The 15850-nt window shown below is 46.6% G+C and overlaps 1 protein-coding gene and 1 pseudogene across 4 annotated transcripts in view; one reads left to right on the top strand and one right to left on the bottom strand.

Annotated features, from left to right (window-relative positions):
- The window catches only part of LOC126419062 (uncharacterized), a 1102766-nt gene that overhangs the window by 561024 nt on the left and 525892 nt on the right, over window positions 1–15850 (top strand). The gene's annotated exons all lie outside the window — the stretch shown is intronic.
- On the bottom strand, window positions 3257–3374 carry LOC126419935 (5S ribosomal RNA; annotated as a pseudogene).

Genomic DNA, 15850 nt, shown 5'->3' with positions numbered 1-15850 from the left:
GGTCCCTTCTTCTTGTCAAATTGTGCCACAAACTTCTCTTCTCCCCAATTCTATTCAGTACCTCCTCATTAGTTATGTGATCTACCCATCTAATCTTCAGCATTCTTCTGTAGCACCACATTTCGAAAGCTTCTATTCTCTTCTTGTCCAAACTATTTATCGTCCATGTTTCCCTTCCATACATGGCTACACTCCATACAAATACTTTCAGAAGCGACTTCCTGACAAATCTATACTCGATGTTAACAAATTTCTCTTCTCTACATTTTGTATCCTCTCTACTTCGACCATCATCAGTTATTTTGCTCCCCAAATAGCAAAACTCATTTACTACTTTAGGTGTCTCATTTCCTAATCTAATTCCCTCAGCATCACCCGACTTAATTCGACTACATTCAATTATCCTTGTTTTGCTTTTGTTGATGTTCATCTTATACTCTCATTTCAAGACACTGTCCATTCTGTTCAACTGCTCTTCCAAGTCCTTTGCTGTCTCTAGGTATCTCTTAAATTTTGAAAGGCTGAATCACTTCATTTGGCGCATACTGTTTTTCACAGCTTAAAGCGACTTGACCTAAATTGAGTACAAATGATAAGAATTTTGATCGGTTCAAATGGCTCTGAACACTATGGGACTTAACATCTGAGGTCATCAGTCCCCTAGACTTGGAACTACTTAAACCCAAATAACCTAAGGACATCACACACATCCATGCCCGAGGCGGGATTCGAACCTGCGTGCGTTGGAATTTTGATTGTTTTGATGAATAGTTTATTAACAAATTATCGAGTGTTTTACTTCCTACAGACATGTCTCATATTATGATAGTATCTGAAAGCACATATAATTTGCATCTTGGTCAAAACGTAATTAAAACGGATTTTTGTGAACTGTGAATTAATCTTTGTTAAGACTTTTTCTGTAGCATTCGCAATATGATAGGAGATGACAAAGTCCAGCGTCACTTGCGACATCAATATTTGCGTATGGGGCGGCATTATTACAAGTAGTAACTAGACGACATCTCTTCCCGGGTAGGAAAGAAACTGGTTATTTCTTACTATGAAAACTTGCAGCCCTGTTGCGTCGTTACGATGTCCTTGTTATTTATCTTCACTGGGTGACAAGATATACGTGCAGGGCAGAGCTTCGGGATCGCTGTGTCGAAGTTTTTGCACGGGGCGGCATCTGCGACGAAATTAACAGCCAGCGCCGGCGAGGGGTGGCAAAAAGGGGTCGCAGACTCAGCTCCCAGCTCCTGCGTGTCGCTGCCCTGTCTGGACACGGCGCTCGGAACTCCAGTGAAAAAGGCAACAGACCAAGTACGGAGTGACCGATTCCTGCGCTTACGGACGGCACACTGCTGCTCCTTGTGCAAATAACTGTACAAAAACATCTGTGACAAAATTGCGTCATTCGTAGACTTTTCCGTAGAAAATAGACATGAGAGAATGGCAATGTACGGTATATACATTCATACAAGACGTAGTAATAGCGGTACCCCGCTAATTCGGTGGGTCGTGGGTCGAGACTGTTCGACTCCGGGCGTGGAATTATTTGTTATTATTGTCTGCTGCTTTTGGTTTGCATCCTAAGCCACCTGGTTCCTTAATTGTCATACGGCACATCTGATACGAACACCTGTTGTTATTGTCACTAACAAATAAATGAGCGTGCAATAGTCTTTTTACTGTTGTACTTTTAAAAATTCCTTTAACGTTTATTGCTTCCCTATCCCCCAAAAGAAAATGGACAGCAAGTCCTCCTTCATGCTAAAATTAGTAAACGAAACAATTTAGCTGTTCACCTCGATCGTTCTAGTTGATAATCATCCCTGAAGTGAACATAATTTTTTATACTTATGTTAGACTTTTTAATACAAGAAGTTACTTTAAATATCAAAAACAACAGATGAAATACTTTTTGATGAAATGAAATGTCGTGTGACGAGGGCCTCCCGTCGGGTAGACCGTTCGCCTGGTGCAAGTCTTTCGATTTGACGCCACTTCGGCGACTTGCGCGTCGATAGGGATGAAATGATGATGATCAGGACAACACAACACCCAGTCCCTGAGCGGAGAAAATCTCCGACCCAGCCGGGAATCGAACCCGGGCCCTTTGGATTGACAGTCTGGCGCGCTGACCACTCAGCTACCGGGGGCGGACATACTTTTTGATGAATCTTCGAGATTCAAAACTCTTCTTGAAAATCTCAAATCTTCTTGAACACTGGTAACTAAAATTCTTCTCTGGATTCAAGTCTTCTTGATGACTGAAGGTCGTATTTTGCACTAAAAATCTTCTTGGTAAAAAACTTTCTGTGGGCAAGATCGCATGAATACTTATTTATTATCTACAACCGGTTTCGACAGGCTTTGCTGTTACGTTCTCGTCTTCAAACATTATTGTCACAGAAGATGACAGGGAAGCCTGTCGAACCCGGTTGTAGGTAATAAATAAGTATTCAAGCGATCTCGCCCACAGGAATTAAAACACATCGCACCTTGTCATTTATAAACATGAGAAATTTCAATAAAAATCTTCTTTAAAGTAATGGTTTTCTTGAATACTGACGGGCGGTTGTGGAGATGTGTGTAGGTAGTTGTTGGATACGTTTCTCTGTGCTTGCCTCAGACTTGTCGCTGCCGCATACGCTTCTGCGCAAGGAGGTAATCTAGGCAGGTTCGAGTTGTTGGTCTTCGCAGTGAAGTATGTGAAATGACCACATACCGAGTTTTAAGCATTGTGTTTTGCCTCGATAAACAATTGGAAATCTGGATGTAGAATACTCGTAATTCCATTTACTTTAGGCTACGGTTTTTTCTGGTCCAGTTCCAAATTAAAATGGGTTCCTTGCACAGGACGACACGAGCTGTAATAGCAGTAAGGTGGCAAATTTTATTACACAGCGCTGACTGAAGATACGTATCGGACGTCAGATTATACTGTTGCCCAAGTGCCACACGCAGATCCATTTCGTACCGAAAATACGAACAGCACTAAACTTTGTTGCAGACACGTATTTCTGTCACGCAAGGAATCACGCTGTGTAAGCACTCCGTTTTTAGGCCACAAGTGGCCCATCGGGACCATCCGACCGCCGTGTCATCCTCAGATGAGGATGCGGATAGGAAGGGCGTGTGGTCAGCACACCGCTCTCTCGGTCGTTATGATGGTTTTCTTTGACCGAAGCCGCTACTATTTGGACGAGTAGCTCCCCAATTGGCATCACGAGGCTGAATGCACCCCGAAAAATGGCAACAGCGCATGGCGTCTCGGATGGTCACCCATCCAAGTGCCGGCCACGCCCGACAGCGCTTAACTTCGGTGATCTGACGGGAACCGGTGTATCCACTGCGGCAAGGCCGTTGCCACGCTCTGTAAAGCCGCAGTGTAACTGAGGGGAGGTTTTCCGTGATTTCCCTAAATCGCTTCAGGCAAATGCCAGGATGATTGCTTTGAAAGGGCACGGTCGATGCTCTTCGCCATCCTTTCCCTAATCCGAGCTTGTGCTCCGTCTCTAATAACCTCGCTGTCGACGGGACCTTAAACACTAATCACCTCCTCCTCTTCCTCCTCCTCCTCCTCCTCCTCCTCCTCCTCCGCGATTCGTCCAAAAAGGCCGTCTGTCGCTGGTCAGTTGGTACCCAGTCGCGCTACTGGCTCGCAAATTCCAGCCTCCGTCCCGAACAACAGCCAGCACGGGTGCACGAACCAGATACCTGCTGCGGAGGCCCGTACGCAGCAACGTTCGCTGAACGGTGGTTGAGTAGACACTGTTGATAGCCCCTCGGTTCATCTGAGCCGTCTGTTCCTCAAGAGCTGCACATCTGTTGGCCCGCACACATCGCTGCCGTCGTCCACCCCTGTAATCTTTGCCCTGTGGTGTACCACAGATGCCTCAGCGCCGGTTTTGGATAACGTAATTTTGCTATGCACGATGTACTTGAACTACGACGACATGCGAACGGTTTACAAATTCTGCAGCGTCCGAAGATGCTTCCACCGTAGGCCCAAAAGCCAATGATCGCGTCCTTCTGGACGTCGGGTAAATCGGTCCGTTTTCGCGTTGTACTTAAAGTCTGTAACATTTCACTTGATTGTTATTAACAAGTATGAAATTTAAGCCATTTTATCATTTCACCTGACTGTATAAACGAGTACGAATGTTAAGCTGTTTTAACTTGTCAAAATCGTATTTATATGCGACCTGAAGTACACACACATATATTCGACACCTCCAAATCCTTGAAATAATTATTGTGTAATAATGTTGTTACGATGTATATTCTATGTTCTTTGCGATTATGTCTTCTCTTCTGCTATACGAACCTTGCACCCAGCAGATTCCAGACGCCATATTTGTTTACAAATATGACAGTATACATGTGATGTGTTACGACAGCGAATAGCAACCTGTGACCCCTGGAGGTACTCTATTGTATTTATTTTATGTTTACAATTAGATATGTTTAATTTTTTTGTCAGAAGAAATCCAAAACCGTGTTGTGAAATAGTGTCTTGTTTCTCCACTAGGCAGTGCCACAAGTTCCTCTAAAAATCGTAACGCAACACACAGACAAATGTCATACTAAATAATGTAAATCCACCCGATGATGGAGGTTTAAACGTTTGAAACGCGTCGTGGAAATAAATAAAACGGTGACTGGTAACAGTAAACTTGCTGTTTCATTTAATGTCAATAACAGTCACGGTAAAGCCTAACCTAAAATGTTCGCGATTAGCATTTGTTTGACAAAGTGTCGTGCTCTAGCCCCCTGCTCTGGCCTGCCTGCATTCCGTATCGCGGCGTGCCCGCGATTACCCGCAGAGTCGGCTGACGTGAGACGAGTGGCGTCGCCGAGTTGGCGGGCAACTCTCGGGAGTGTGTGGCGGCGCGCCTGCGCCAGTGGTCCGAAGCGCGAGTTGCGCCGGGCTCTGGCGGTAACGGTGAAACTTTGCCCTGTCCGCCCCTCGCACACAGCCGAGCCGAGCTGCTCACCCGGCCACTTGTTGTGTGTGGCGCAGCCGCGCGCGCCAGTTACGTGCACCTCTTCTTTCTGCGAGGCAGCGCACTCAGCCTCTTAATGCACGAGAATTACCGCACTGCTTACAAGGCAACTCCAGAAAGTTCGTCCAGTGGAACCCTCTGTAATTAAAAACTCGTTAAAAATGCGTGCCTGATATGAAGAGACATGCCAACAAAAGCCATCTGTAAGCGGTACGACTTGCGTGACGATACGGCGTGGAATTTCACGTTACGCAGCATTCACGCGCTTGAACAGCGCACCACCTCCTTTCGGATCTCAGTTGCGTAGTACGCCACGAACCGCTACCACATAAGATCGCTTTCCACGACAAATGTAGAAACGAAAAGGTCTCGTATTGTAATGCAGCATACAAAAGCTGAAGTGCCGTGGCGACTGTATTAGAAGTTGCGAGCTATGAAAATGCACTGTTTCAAGGCATTAGCACATTTGAGATGTATAAAAAATGTCTAATCGCCTCTAGTAAGATTTTGTTCGATAAAATGTTCTGGAAGAGAATGTCGGAGAGTAAAACGGCTTAAGTATAGTATGGAACTATTAACCGCTCCACATATTTTACTCAGCCAGTCTCCGTCTAAAAAATGGTTCAAATGGCTCTGAGCACTATGGGACTTAACTTCTGAGATCATCAGTCCCCTAGAACTTAGGACTATTTAAACCTAACTAACTTAAGGACATCACACACACCCATGCCCGAGGCAGGGTTCGAATCTGCGACCGTAGCGTTCGCGCGGTTCCAGACTGTGGCGCCTAGAACCGCGCGGCCACACCAGCGGCCGTCTCCGTCTACATCTCTACTAATGATGTTGAAGTGGAAACTCAGTTTCGACGAAAAATATTTTGTAGACACATGGTCATGTTTCGTAGCGTACTGTTTTCTTAATTTGCACATCTTTGTTAGATTTCTATATGCAGATCAAAAAAATACCTTTTCATAAATGTTCGAAATATTGTTTGTTTCCTCAAAAATATCATCTGTGTGTTTTGTATGGAAGCAAACTACTGAAGAGCTCTCTTCAAAGTGTTAGGTACCTTTGATTTCACAAAGTTGTTCGAGTTTTCCCCGCGCATCTTTGAGGATCGTCAATGAAGTTAAGGATAGTACTTACGCGTGTCCATTTTGGGAAGCAAAGTGAGTGCGATTGGTCGGCAAGGTGTTGCCGACAACTACGGTTGGAGAGTTGTGCGGTCGCAGATCCACGTTGCTGCGCACGTCCCGTCTGACCGCTTCTGTGCGTACAGCAATCGCGGCGGAGAAACCAGGCCCTCGTTCTCTTCCACGTTCCGCGCGAGGACTGTTTGACGTCGAGTACGCTGTGCTGTACATTCTTCGTCGGGAAGTCGAACTTATTGAGAGTCGAGATTAGAATCAGGGTGCAAGAGAACAAACCACGAACAAGGCGATGGAGACACACGTGATGTCGGTGCATCGCTGCCAGGGTTACCACAGCGGACGTGAAACACTCGTCCTCAGAATTAACGCGCTCCCGTATCCGAGGTCGCAAAGTCACGCCTGTGTGTTGCCGTTGGGCTCGGAGGTAGCCTGTTGAAATCTCGGTCGTAGAAGAAATGTTCGTCGCTGCTGTTTGGCCAAAAACGGAAGTAGATATGGTACCGCTCGGTTCCTAACCACTACAGCACCATTTGACGGAAACGAATATATCACGCGTCGGGCAACCGAGTAAGTCCACCAACTTCGATCGTCAAAATGTTTTGGCCGCTGTACTGTGGCGCGGGCGTCTCAGTATCTGACAGGGCTGCAGACATGTTGTGCAAACAAACAAACAAAACATCAATTACATAACTTTCGAGTTGGCAGTTAAACCGTTATGACTACTCCTCGCAATATACGCTGTACTTTCTAAATACTTGCAGATGATATTGCGAGTTACATACACTACTGGCCATTAAAAATGCTACACCACGAAGATGACGTGCTACAGACGCGAAATTTTACCGACAGGAAGAAGATTCTGTGATATGCAAATGAGTAGCTTTTCAGAGCATTCACACAAGGTTGGCGCCGGTGCCGACACCTACAACGTGCTGACATGAGGAAAGTTTCCAACCGATTTCCCATACACAAACAGCAGTTGATCGGCGTTGCCTGGTGAAACGTTGTTGTGATGCCTCGTGTGAGGAGGAGAAATGCGTACCATCACGTTTCTGACTTTGATAAACGTCGGATTGTAGCCTATCACGATTGCGGTTTATCGTATCGCGACAATGCTGCTCGCGTTGGTCGAGATCCAATGACTGTTAGCAGAATATGGAATCGGTGGGTTCAGGAGGGTAATACGGAACGCCGTGCTGGATCCCAACGGCCTCGTATCACTAGCAGTCGAGATGACAGGCATCTTATCCGCATGGCTGTAACGGATATTGTGGCCACGTCTCGGGCCCAGAGTCAACAGATGGGGACGTTTGCGAGACAACAACCATCTGCACGAACAGTTCGACGACGTTTGCAGCAGCATGGACTATCAGCTCGGAGACCATTGCTGCGGTTACCCTTGACGCTGCATCAGAGACAGGAGCGCCTGCGATGGTGTACGCAACAACTAACCTGGGTGCACGAATGGCAAAACGTCATTTTTTCGGATGAATCCAGGTTCTGTTTACAGCATCATGATGGTCGCATCCGTGTTTGACGACTTCACGGTGAACGCACATTGGAAGCGTGTATTCGTCATCGACATACTGGCGTATCGCCCGGCGTGATGGTATGGGGTGCCATCGGTTACACGTCTGGGTCACCTCTTGTTCGCAGTTACGGCACTTTGAACAGTGGACGTTACATTTCAGATGTGTTACGACCCGTGGCTGTACCCTTCATTCGATCCCTGCGAAACCCTACATCTCAGCAGGATAATGCACGACCGCATGCTGCAGGTCCTGTACAGGCCTTTCTGAATAGAGAAAATGTCCGACTGCTGCCCTGGCCAGCACTTTCTCCAGATCTCTCACCAACTGAAAACGTCAGGTCAATGGTAGCCGAGCAACTGGCTCTTCACCATACGCCAGTCACTACTCCTAATGAACTGCGGTATCGTGTTGAAGCTGCATGGGCAGCTGTACCTGTACACGCCATCCAAGCTCTGTTGGATTCCATGCCCAGGCGTATCAAAGCCGTTATTACCGCCAGAGGTCGTTGTTCTGGGTACTGATTTCTCAGGATCTATGCACCGAAATTGCGTGAAAATGTAATCACATGTCAGTTCTAGTATAATATATTTCTCCAATGAACACCCGTTTACCATCTGCATTTCTTCTTGGTGAAGCAATTTTAATGGCCAGTAGTGTAGAAGATGACCAAAAATAAATGGTATAAACTGGAGCCGTGTGCGGCTCAGAATTGGCAACAAGATTACCCTTAGTCACATGCTGTGACTAGCTGAGCACGCGCGCACGTGTCACGGATGTGTGTTTATTCTGGCCTGCTGCAAGCCCGTCTCCTGCTTCCCCTGTTCATCTCCTCCCCTTTCTCTCTCTCTCTCTCTCTCTCTCTCTCTCTCTCTCTCTCTCTCTCCCTCTCTCCCCATCTCCTGCTCCTCCTCGTGTGCTCCTTCACCCTCGTTTTTAGTCCATCTCCTCCTACCCCCCGCCCTCCTCTCCTCTCTCCACGTTTCTCACCCCTAAAGTATTTCATTCCAGACTGTAACTAGTATTTGTACCAAATTTGATTGAAATCTTTGCAGAGGTTTGGGATGACCTTTCAATCCGTGGCATTGCCGCAATGCGCTCGTCACGTGGATTCCACATATATTTAACATAGTTCACACGTATTTATACACATATGTCAGGTGTATGTCCATCGAATTTTGCCATTCAGTTTCGTTTTCAAGCGGCGCAATGTTTATGACCTCGTATCTCCTGAGCTATGTGCTGTACAATGATGTAATTTTGCAGTTTATATGTGGCAACTGTCTGCAAATCGTGTTACGAATACACTTATTACCAACGAAGTAATAAATTTAAACGCATTCCGTGCAATTTTTCAAACATCTTGGTATTTATGATGTCATGTCTCCTAAACTTAGTGCCGTACGCTAACAGTGTGTGCAAAATGTGTAAGGAATACATTTGACAGTAAATAAGTGACAAATTAAAACGTCGAGCTTCATGCGGCAGTTTTACTGCATGAACACCGAAAATGTAGTAAGCTATAAATCTTTATCACTTTTTGGGGCATCGTGAATGAGAAAAAATTTGCCAAATGTTTGAAATTATGTTTAAAGTTTGATACAAGTCTCTTAGTGCTCTCATTCTGAAACACTGGATGATTAAAGTATGGGTATCTATCTGCTCGCCGTGGGCTGCACTGCTCTTTCCTCCGCACACTTTTGACGGGGTGGGGGGTTGCTGTTACCCGCACAGCGGTTCTTTCCAGACAGTAAGCGACATGTGTACCATGTTTGTGGAAACTGGTCCAGTGGTTTTGGAGGAGTTCCATATTTATAATTTGCATGGGTGCAGATGCATTACGCAGAAATACCTGATCACTGATCGCAGTGTCAGTTTCACTACGAGAATTTTTTTCGTATCTGTCACTATTTTCGTCACTCTTGTCTCAAAGTAGGTTTTCGTCGCTTCCGTCCATGACACTGGAGAGTCAGTATTTCTTGAACCGTCTGATGATACAATCTGGCATTGGTGCGCGCCGTAAAGAACGAATCTACTTACACATAACGCTGAATGATGGTTTTTAATCTTCCTGTACATGTTGGGTGCACGTTGCCGTTCCAAAAGTCAATCTCAGTAGTGTTTTTTGGGACAATGTTTGGATGGATTGTTTACGACGATGTCAAGAAATCAAATTGGAAGTCAGATTTGCACGTATAACGTAGGTCTTGGCTGTAGCATAATAACCGCTACCAGGCGCGACCGGTTTCGAGCTTGTGCCCATCTTCAGATGGTTTACATTGGTTTGCATACTCAGTGCTTGAGACCAGTGTTTAAAACAAAAACAAATAATATTATATATGAAGATAGTAGCTGTTCTCGAAAGAACAGATACCATTGATGATCGTGCAGCTACTCTAGAATAAATGATAATTAATTGAAACCTTCAGCTGCCGACAGGAGTTGTTGATATATCTCGATGGCGACAGCTGAAAATGTGTACCCCGACCTGGACTCGAACCCCGGATCTCCAAAGTGTGGGCGAGTAATGAGTGGATGGGTAAATATCTGTTAGGTTCATAACATATGTAGAATTGTGGACAGTTGGAAATGTGGGTGTCACGGGAAGCGTGCAAGGGATAAGTGCCTGCAGTCGCGGTATTCATCTGTGTCCTCGGTGGCGCAGTGGACAGAGCGTCTGCCATGTAAGCAGGAGATCCCGGCTTCGAGTCCCGGTCGGGGCACACATTTTCAGCTGTCCCCATCGAGATATATCAACAACACCTGTCGGCAGCTGAGTGTTTCAATTAATTATCATTTAAATAATATTATGTTGACTAAAAGATCTGGAAGCGGCTAAACGATATGTGGGGTAAAGTATTATAGTACTTACATGTCGCTGGTGTGTCCGTATCGTTTTCATAATGTGTTAAATGGAATGTGAAAACGGTATGGTTGCACCATCTATATTAAGTGCTATAATATTTTACAACACATATCGCTTAGCCACTTCTAGATGTTTCATTTGTGTCTATTTAGCCTACATAATATGTTTTTCACGTAAATAGATATCTCTAGCACTAAGTATGAAAACATGTATCTCAATGTGAAGAACCTGAAGACGGGCACAAACCCGAAACCGATGGTCTGTTGAATAAGATAACCTTATGTTGTGACTGGTAGTGGTTATTATGCTACGCCCTATAGGGAACAGTCACGGAGGTCAACTGCATCCATTGTGTATGAAATATATATAACTAGGTTTGTCTGCAGCGCAACTTAGGGACAACCGTTAGAGTTGGAACTTCTGCGATGCGAAAATATACCGTTATTTGCAGGGTCGCAAAGACGAGCCGCATCCAGATTTTTCGTGTACAAATTTTGGGGGGAAAGTGCGGCTTTTTCTCGGCCCAGTACGGTGTTTCTGCACTAAACGGATTTTTTTACAAGGTGGTTAGAAAAATGGAAAAAAGGATGCCAGTTTACGTTCATAATCGACAGACTCTTTGACGATTGTTTGTGCAAGTACTGGCCTTAATGTCCGCCACATGGAGGTGTCGAGACATGAGCGCTACTTGTCGAGTGTGTGCAGAGACGTGAAGACACGAGGAAGGGAGTAGCCGTCCTCTGCGTTTGCCGTAGATCGGAATGCCGGCGGGTGTTCCGCGCCCCATCGCGGCGCGGCTACCTGCGGCGCTGCCCTGTGCGAGACAGCCGGCTGCTGCGGCCGTAAAACAAGTCCTCTGCCCCAGTGTTTACTGCGCTCCGCGGCCCCGGCAGGTCGTCACAAGGCGGCCTCATGCAGACCGCCTGCCCCCCCCCCCCCCCCTTCCCCCTCCCCGTCTGGGTCCCACTCTCACTGCCAGGCAGTAAACGCGGCGCGTGCGGGCGACGTGATCTGCTGCCGAACTGCCTCTGCCAGGGAAGAAATCCCGTCTCCAGGGAACGAGGCGCTCCGGCCACGGAACTTGCAGCAGGGTGGCAGAGTCTTTCGGCCTGTCGCAGCCCGCACAGGCGCGCCGCACCGCACCCTGTATATACGTACCTTACCTGTGCAGAGCTGAACCCGGCAGGGAGGCGTGTGTTTCCGCAGGCCAGCCGGCGCGGGCAGTCTCCGCCACGACTGCGTTTCTCTAGGCACTCACTCCCACTCTGCTTCGGAACTCTGGAGCTCTCTACCTTTTTGTAGGTCACGAGGCCTTTCCGTTATTAGAAAACCACACCGTGGTTCAGGTCGAAAAAAATCGATTTTCGGTTTCATCATATTTCGATAGATTAAGGTTTTATTTAAGTACTCTGAAAAGGACTTTGCTGAAAAAAAATTTTCGGGCATTTAAAGAGCATTTTCCTACCACGTGTGTTTATGTGCCGCGCCCACTTTTCTGTCGCCCACTTTTCTGCATATATTTTAGATCTTTATATCCCCTCCATTGCACGTTAGGGACTTTTTTTTTACTTCCGAGTGTGTTGGCTATTCTTGGAATGCAACGGTCGGTATTCTTTTGTTTCTGCTGTCTGTAAACAACACGCTTTCAAACACGCGATTAGTTTTGTTCAAGTGTGATTGCGATTAGTTGTTATACTTACGTTTGCAGTGCTTGTTTACGTGTTTCTTGTTGTGTTTATTGAAGATGACGAAACGTAAAGGCATTTTTAATAAAAGACAATTTAGAGGAAAGAAGTCCATGTCATGGATTTTGTCCATCAGGAGAAAATTCGTGGAGCCAATACAATAGGTCTCACGCAACTGGAGAATCTTATTCTCACTAGCATTCTCTTCCTGCTGCTGTTATTACAGCACTTAAACCTACTTTCAGAGACTTAGCTCTTCCTGACCTCCTAAGGAAATGTCTGCATGGGCAGACACAGAACCCAAATGAATATTTCAGCAGCATAATCTGGAACCGTCTTCCTAAAACTGTATTTGGAGGCATGCATACAATGAAACTAGGAGTTCATGATGCTGTTATTACATTCAGTTCTGGCAATACTGGAAAGTGTTGGGTACTGAAAAAGCTGGGAATGAATCCTGGTGAAAATATGATCACTGGGCTGCAACATTGCTATTAAATGAGGATAGCCGATGCAGAGAGATCTGCATCTAATATGGCCAAGAAAGCAAGACAAACATCCAGGAAGGTGAAAAATCAACTGGAACACCTGCTAGAGGCCAAAGAAGGGCCCTTCATATGCAGCAAGACAGTTTTAATTAACTGTAGGTAACACTTCTCAAAAGTTTTTTCTTGAAAGTCAATTTCCCTCTAACTAAAATTTTCAGTACATATCCCCCATTATATAAGAAACTATCATAGATAAATGCATGAAATTGTCAGAGACTCTGCACAACATAAAAGGCACCTCTGGTACTACATTCATTATTATTCCCCTATTAGGAAGTTCACAAATAATATTTTCTGCAGAAAAAACTTAATATTTTTTGTTAATAAATTTAAAAGAGTATTTCTTAAAAACTATAAAATGGATAAAGTAGATTTTAGTACATTTGACTCTGTTAGCATCATGTAACATACATAAAAATATTAAGGTCCTGCATTAAATAGTTTTTTCAGAAATGGGTCAAATACTTGCCTAAATTAACATGGGTTAGATAGGCCGGGTGTGGTCCTCTTAATGCGGCCCTACTCTGCATTTAGAGTTATTACCAATGAGAAAATTAAAAAAGTTTTCAACTACAGATTTTCTCGTGATAGTCAAACTATAGTGTGTGCGCTTCGTATGTTGAGTTCCAGATTTGGCGTGTTTGAGCGACCTTTTCAGTGCAAAATGGAGACTGTAGACAGGATTGTCACATGACATATGGATCTTGAGGACAAGAGTAGCATCCACACAGGCAGTCCAACCACTATTCCTTCCGCCCTCCGTAAATGAATGGAATGGGAAGAAACCCTAGTGACTAATAAAGTGGGAAGTAGTCTCTGTCATGCAGTTCACGGTGGTTTGCAGACTATAGATACAAATATACACTCCCGGAAATGGAAAAAAGAACACATTGACACCGGTGTGTCAGACCCACCATACTTGCTCCGGGCACTGCGAGAGGGCTGTACAAGCAATGATCACACGCACGGCACAGCGGACACACCAGGAACCGCGGTGTTGGCCGTCGAATGGCGCTAGCTGCGCAGCATTTGTGCACCGCCGCCGTCAGTGTCAGCCAGTTTGCCGTGGCATACGGAGCTCCATCGCAGTCTTTAACACTGGTAGCATGCCACGACAGCGTGGACGTGAACCGTATGTGCAGTTGAGGGCGTATAGTGGGCATGCGGGAGGCCGGGTGGACGTACCGCCGAATTGCTCAACACGTGGGGCGTGAGGTCTCCACAGTACATCGATGTTGTCGCCAGTGGTCGGCGGAAGGTGCACGTGCCCGTCGACCTGGGACCGGACCGCAGCGACGCACGGATGCACGCCAAGACCGTAGGATCCTACGCAGTGCCGTAGGGGACCGCACCGCCACTTCCCAGCAAATTAGGGACACTGTTGCTCCTGGGGTATCGGCGAGGACCATTCGCAACCGTCTCCATGAAGCTGGGCTACGGTCCCGCACACCGTTAGGCCGTCTTCCGCTCACGCCCCAACATCGTGCAGCCCGCCTCCAGTGGTGTCGCGACAGGCGTGAATGGAGGGACGAATGGAGACGTGTCGTCTTCAGCGATGAGAGTCGCTTCTGCCTTGGTGCCAATGATGGTCGTATGCGTGTTTGGCGCCGTGCAGGTGAGCGCCACAATCAGGACTGCATACGACCGAGGCACATAGGGCCAACACCCGGCATCATGGTGTGGGGAGCGATCTCCTACACTGGCCGTACACCACTGGTGATCGTCGAGGGGACACTGAATAGTGCACGGTACATCCAAACCGTCATCGAACCCATCGTTCTACCATTCCTAGACCGGCAAGGGAACTTGCTGTTCCAACAGGACAATGCACGTCCGCATGTATCCCGTGCCACCCAACGTGCTCTAGAAGGTGTAAGTCAACTACCCTGGCCAGCAAGATCTCCGGATCTGTCCCCCATTGAGCATGTTTGGGACTGGATGAAGCGTCGTCTCACGCGGTCTGCACGTCCAGCACGAACGCTGGTCCAACTGAGGCGCCAGGTGGAAATGGCATGGCAAGCCGTTCCACAGGACTACATCCAGCATCTCTACGATCGTCTCCATGGGAGAATAGCAGCCTGCATTGCTGCGGAAGGTGGATATACACTGTACTAGTGCCGACATTGTGCATGCTCTGTTGCCTGTGTGTATGTGCCTGTGGTTCTGCAGTGTGATCATGTGATGTATCTGACCCCAGGAATGTGTCAATAAAGTTTCCCCTTCCTGGGACAATGAATTCACGGTGTTCTTATTTCAATTTCCAGGAGTGTATTTCGTGACAGCTACATGCGTACCACACCAATTACTTGAGGACAGAAAACTGAAGTGAGAGTACTAACAAGGGAAACGCCGCACCTCACCACCCCTCCCCCCTACCCCCTTCAGATTTAGTGATAAGAGGGCCCCGTGGTCAGACCGAGCCGGACAGTGTGGCCGAGCGGTTCTAGGCGCTTCAGTTTGGAACCGCGTGACCGCTACGGTCGCAGGTTCGATCCTGCCTCGGGCATGGATGTTTGTGATGTCCTTAGGTTAGTTAGGTTTAACTAGTTCTAAGTTCTAGGGGACTAATAACCTCAGCAGTTGAGTCCCATAGTGCTCAGAGCCATTTCAACCATTTTTTTGGACAGCCCGTCAAAAACAGATGAAGCATGAAAACGGGAATAACGTCTACTGGACTGAAAAAGCAGAAACGCTCAACGGTCCAAGTGCAATGTAGAGCGACTGGTAAAGGATCGTGGTTAACTGCTGCCGGCACAGTAACTCAGAGTGTTCGGTCAGTGTGTTAGCTGCGTTCTATAATAAAAATACTGAGTGAATTAATCGACGATGAACTTCAACGGGCGTAATAGGACATACGCTACGAGCAATAACGAACAAAATGAGATAAAAGAAAAGTGGTTACGGTGCTGGACAGCCAGGCGGACGAGCCGTCTTGAAGCCTCTCTCCTGCCAAATGTTGTTTACGTTGTTCGCTTTATTCAATTTGTGTCTTTCTCGTGGTGTAACATCCGTCTGCAACAGCGAGCTGCAAGGTAGGGAACCAAAACTACAGCTGATTC

This window comes from Schistocerca serialis, chromosome 9, assembly GCF_023864345.2.
Source record: "Schistocerca serialis cubense isolate TAMUIC-IGC-003099 chromosome 9, iqSchSeri2.2, whole genome shotgun sequence".
Classification (NCBI taxonomy): domain Eukaryota; kingdom Metazoa; phylum Arthropoda; class Insecta; order Orthoptera; family Acrididae; genus Schistocerca; species Schistocerca serialis.
Note: the sequence above shows the minus strand (reverse complement) of the source record. Positions and strands in the feature narration are given on the sequence as shown.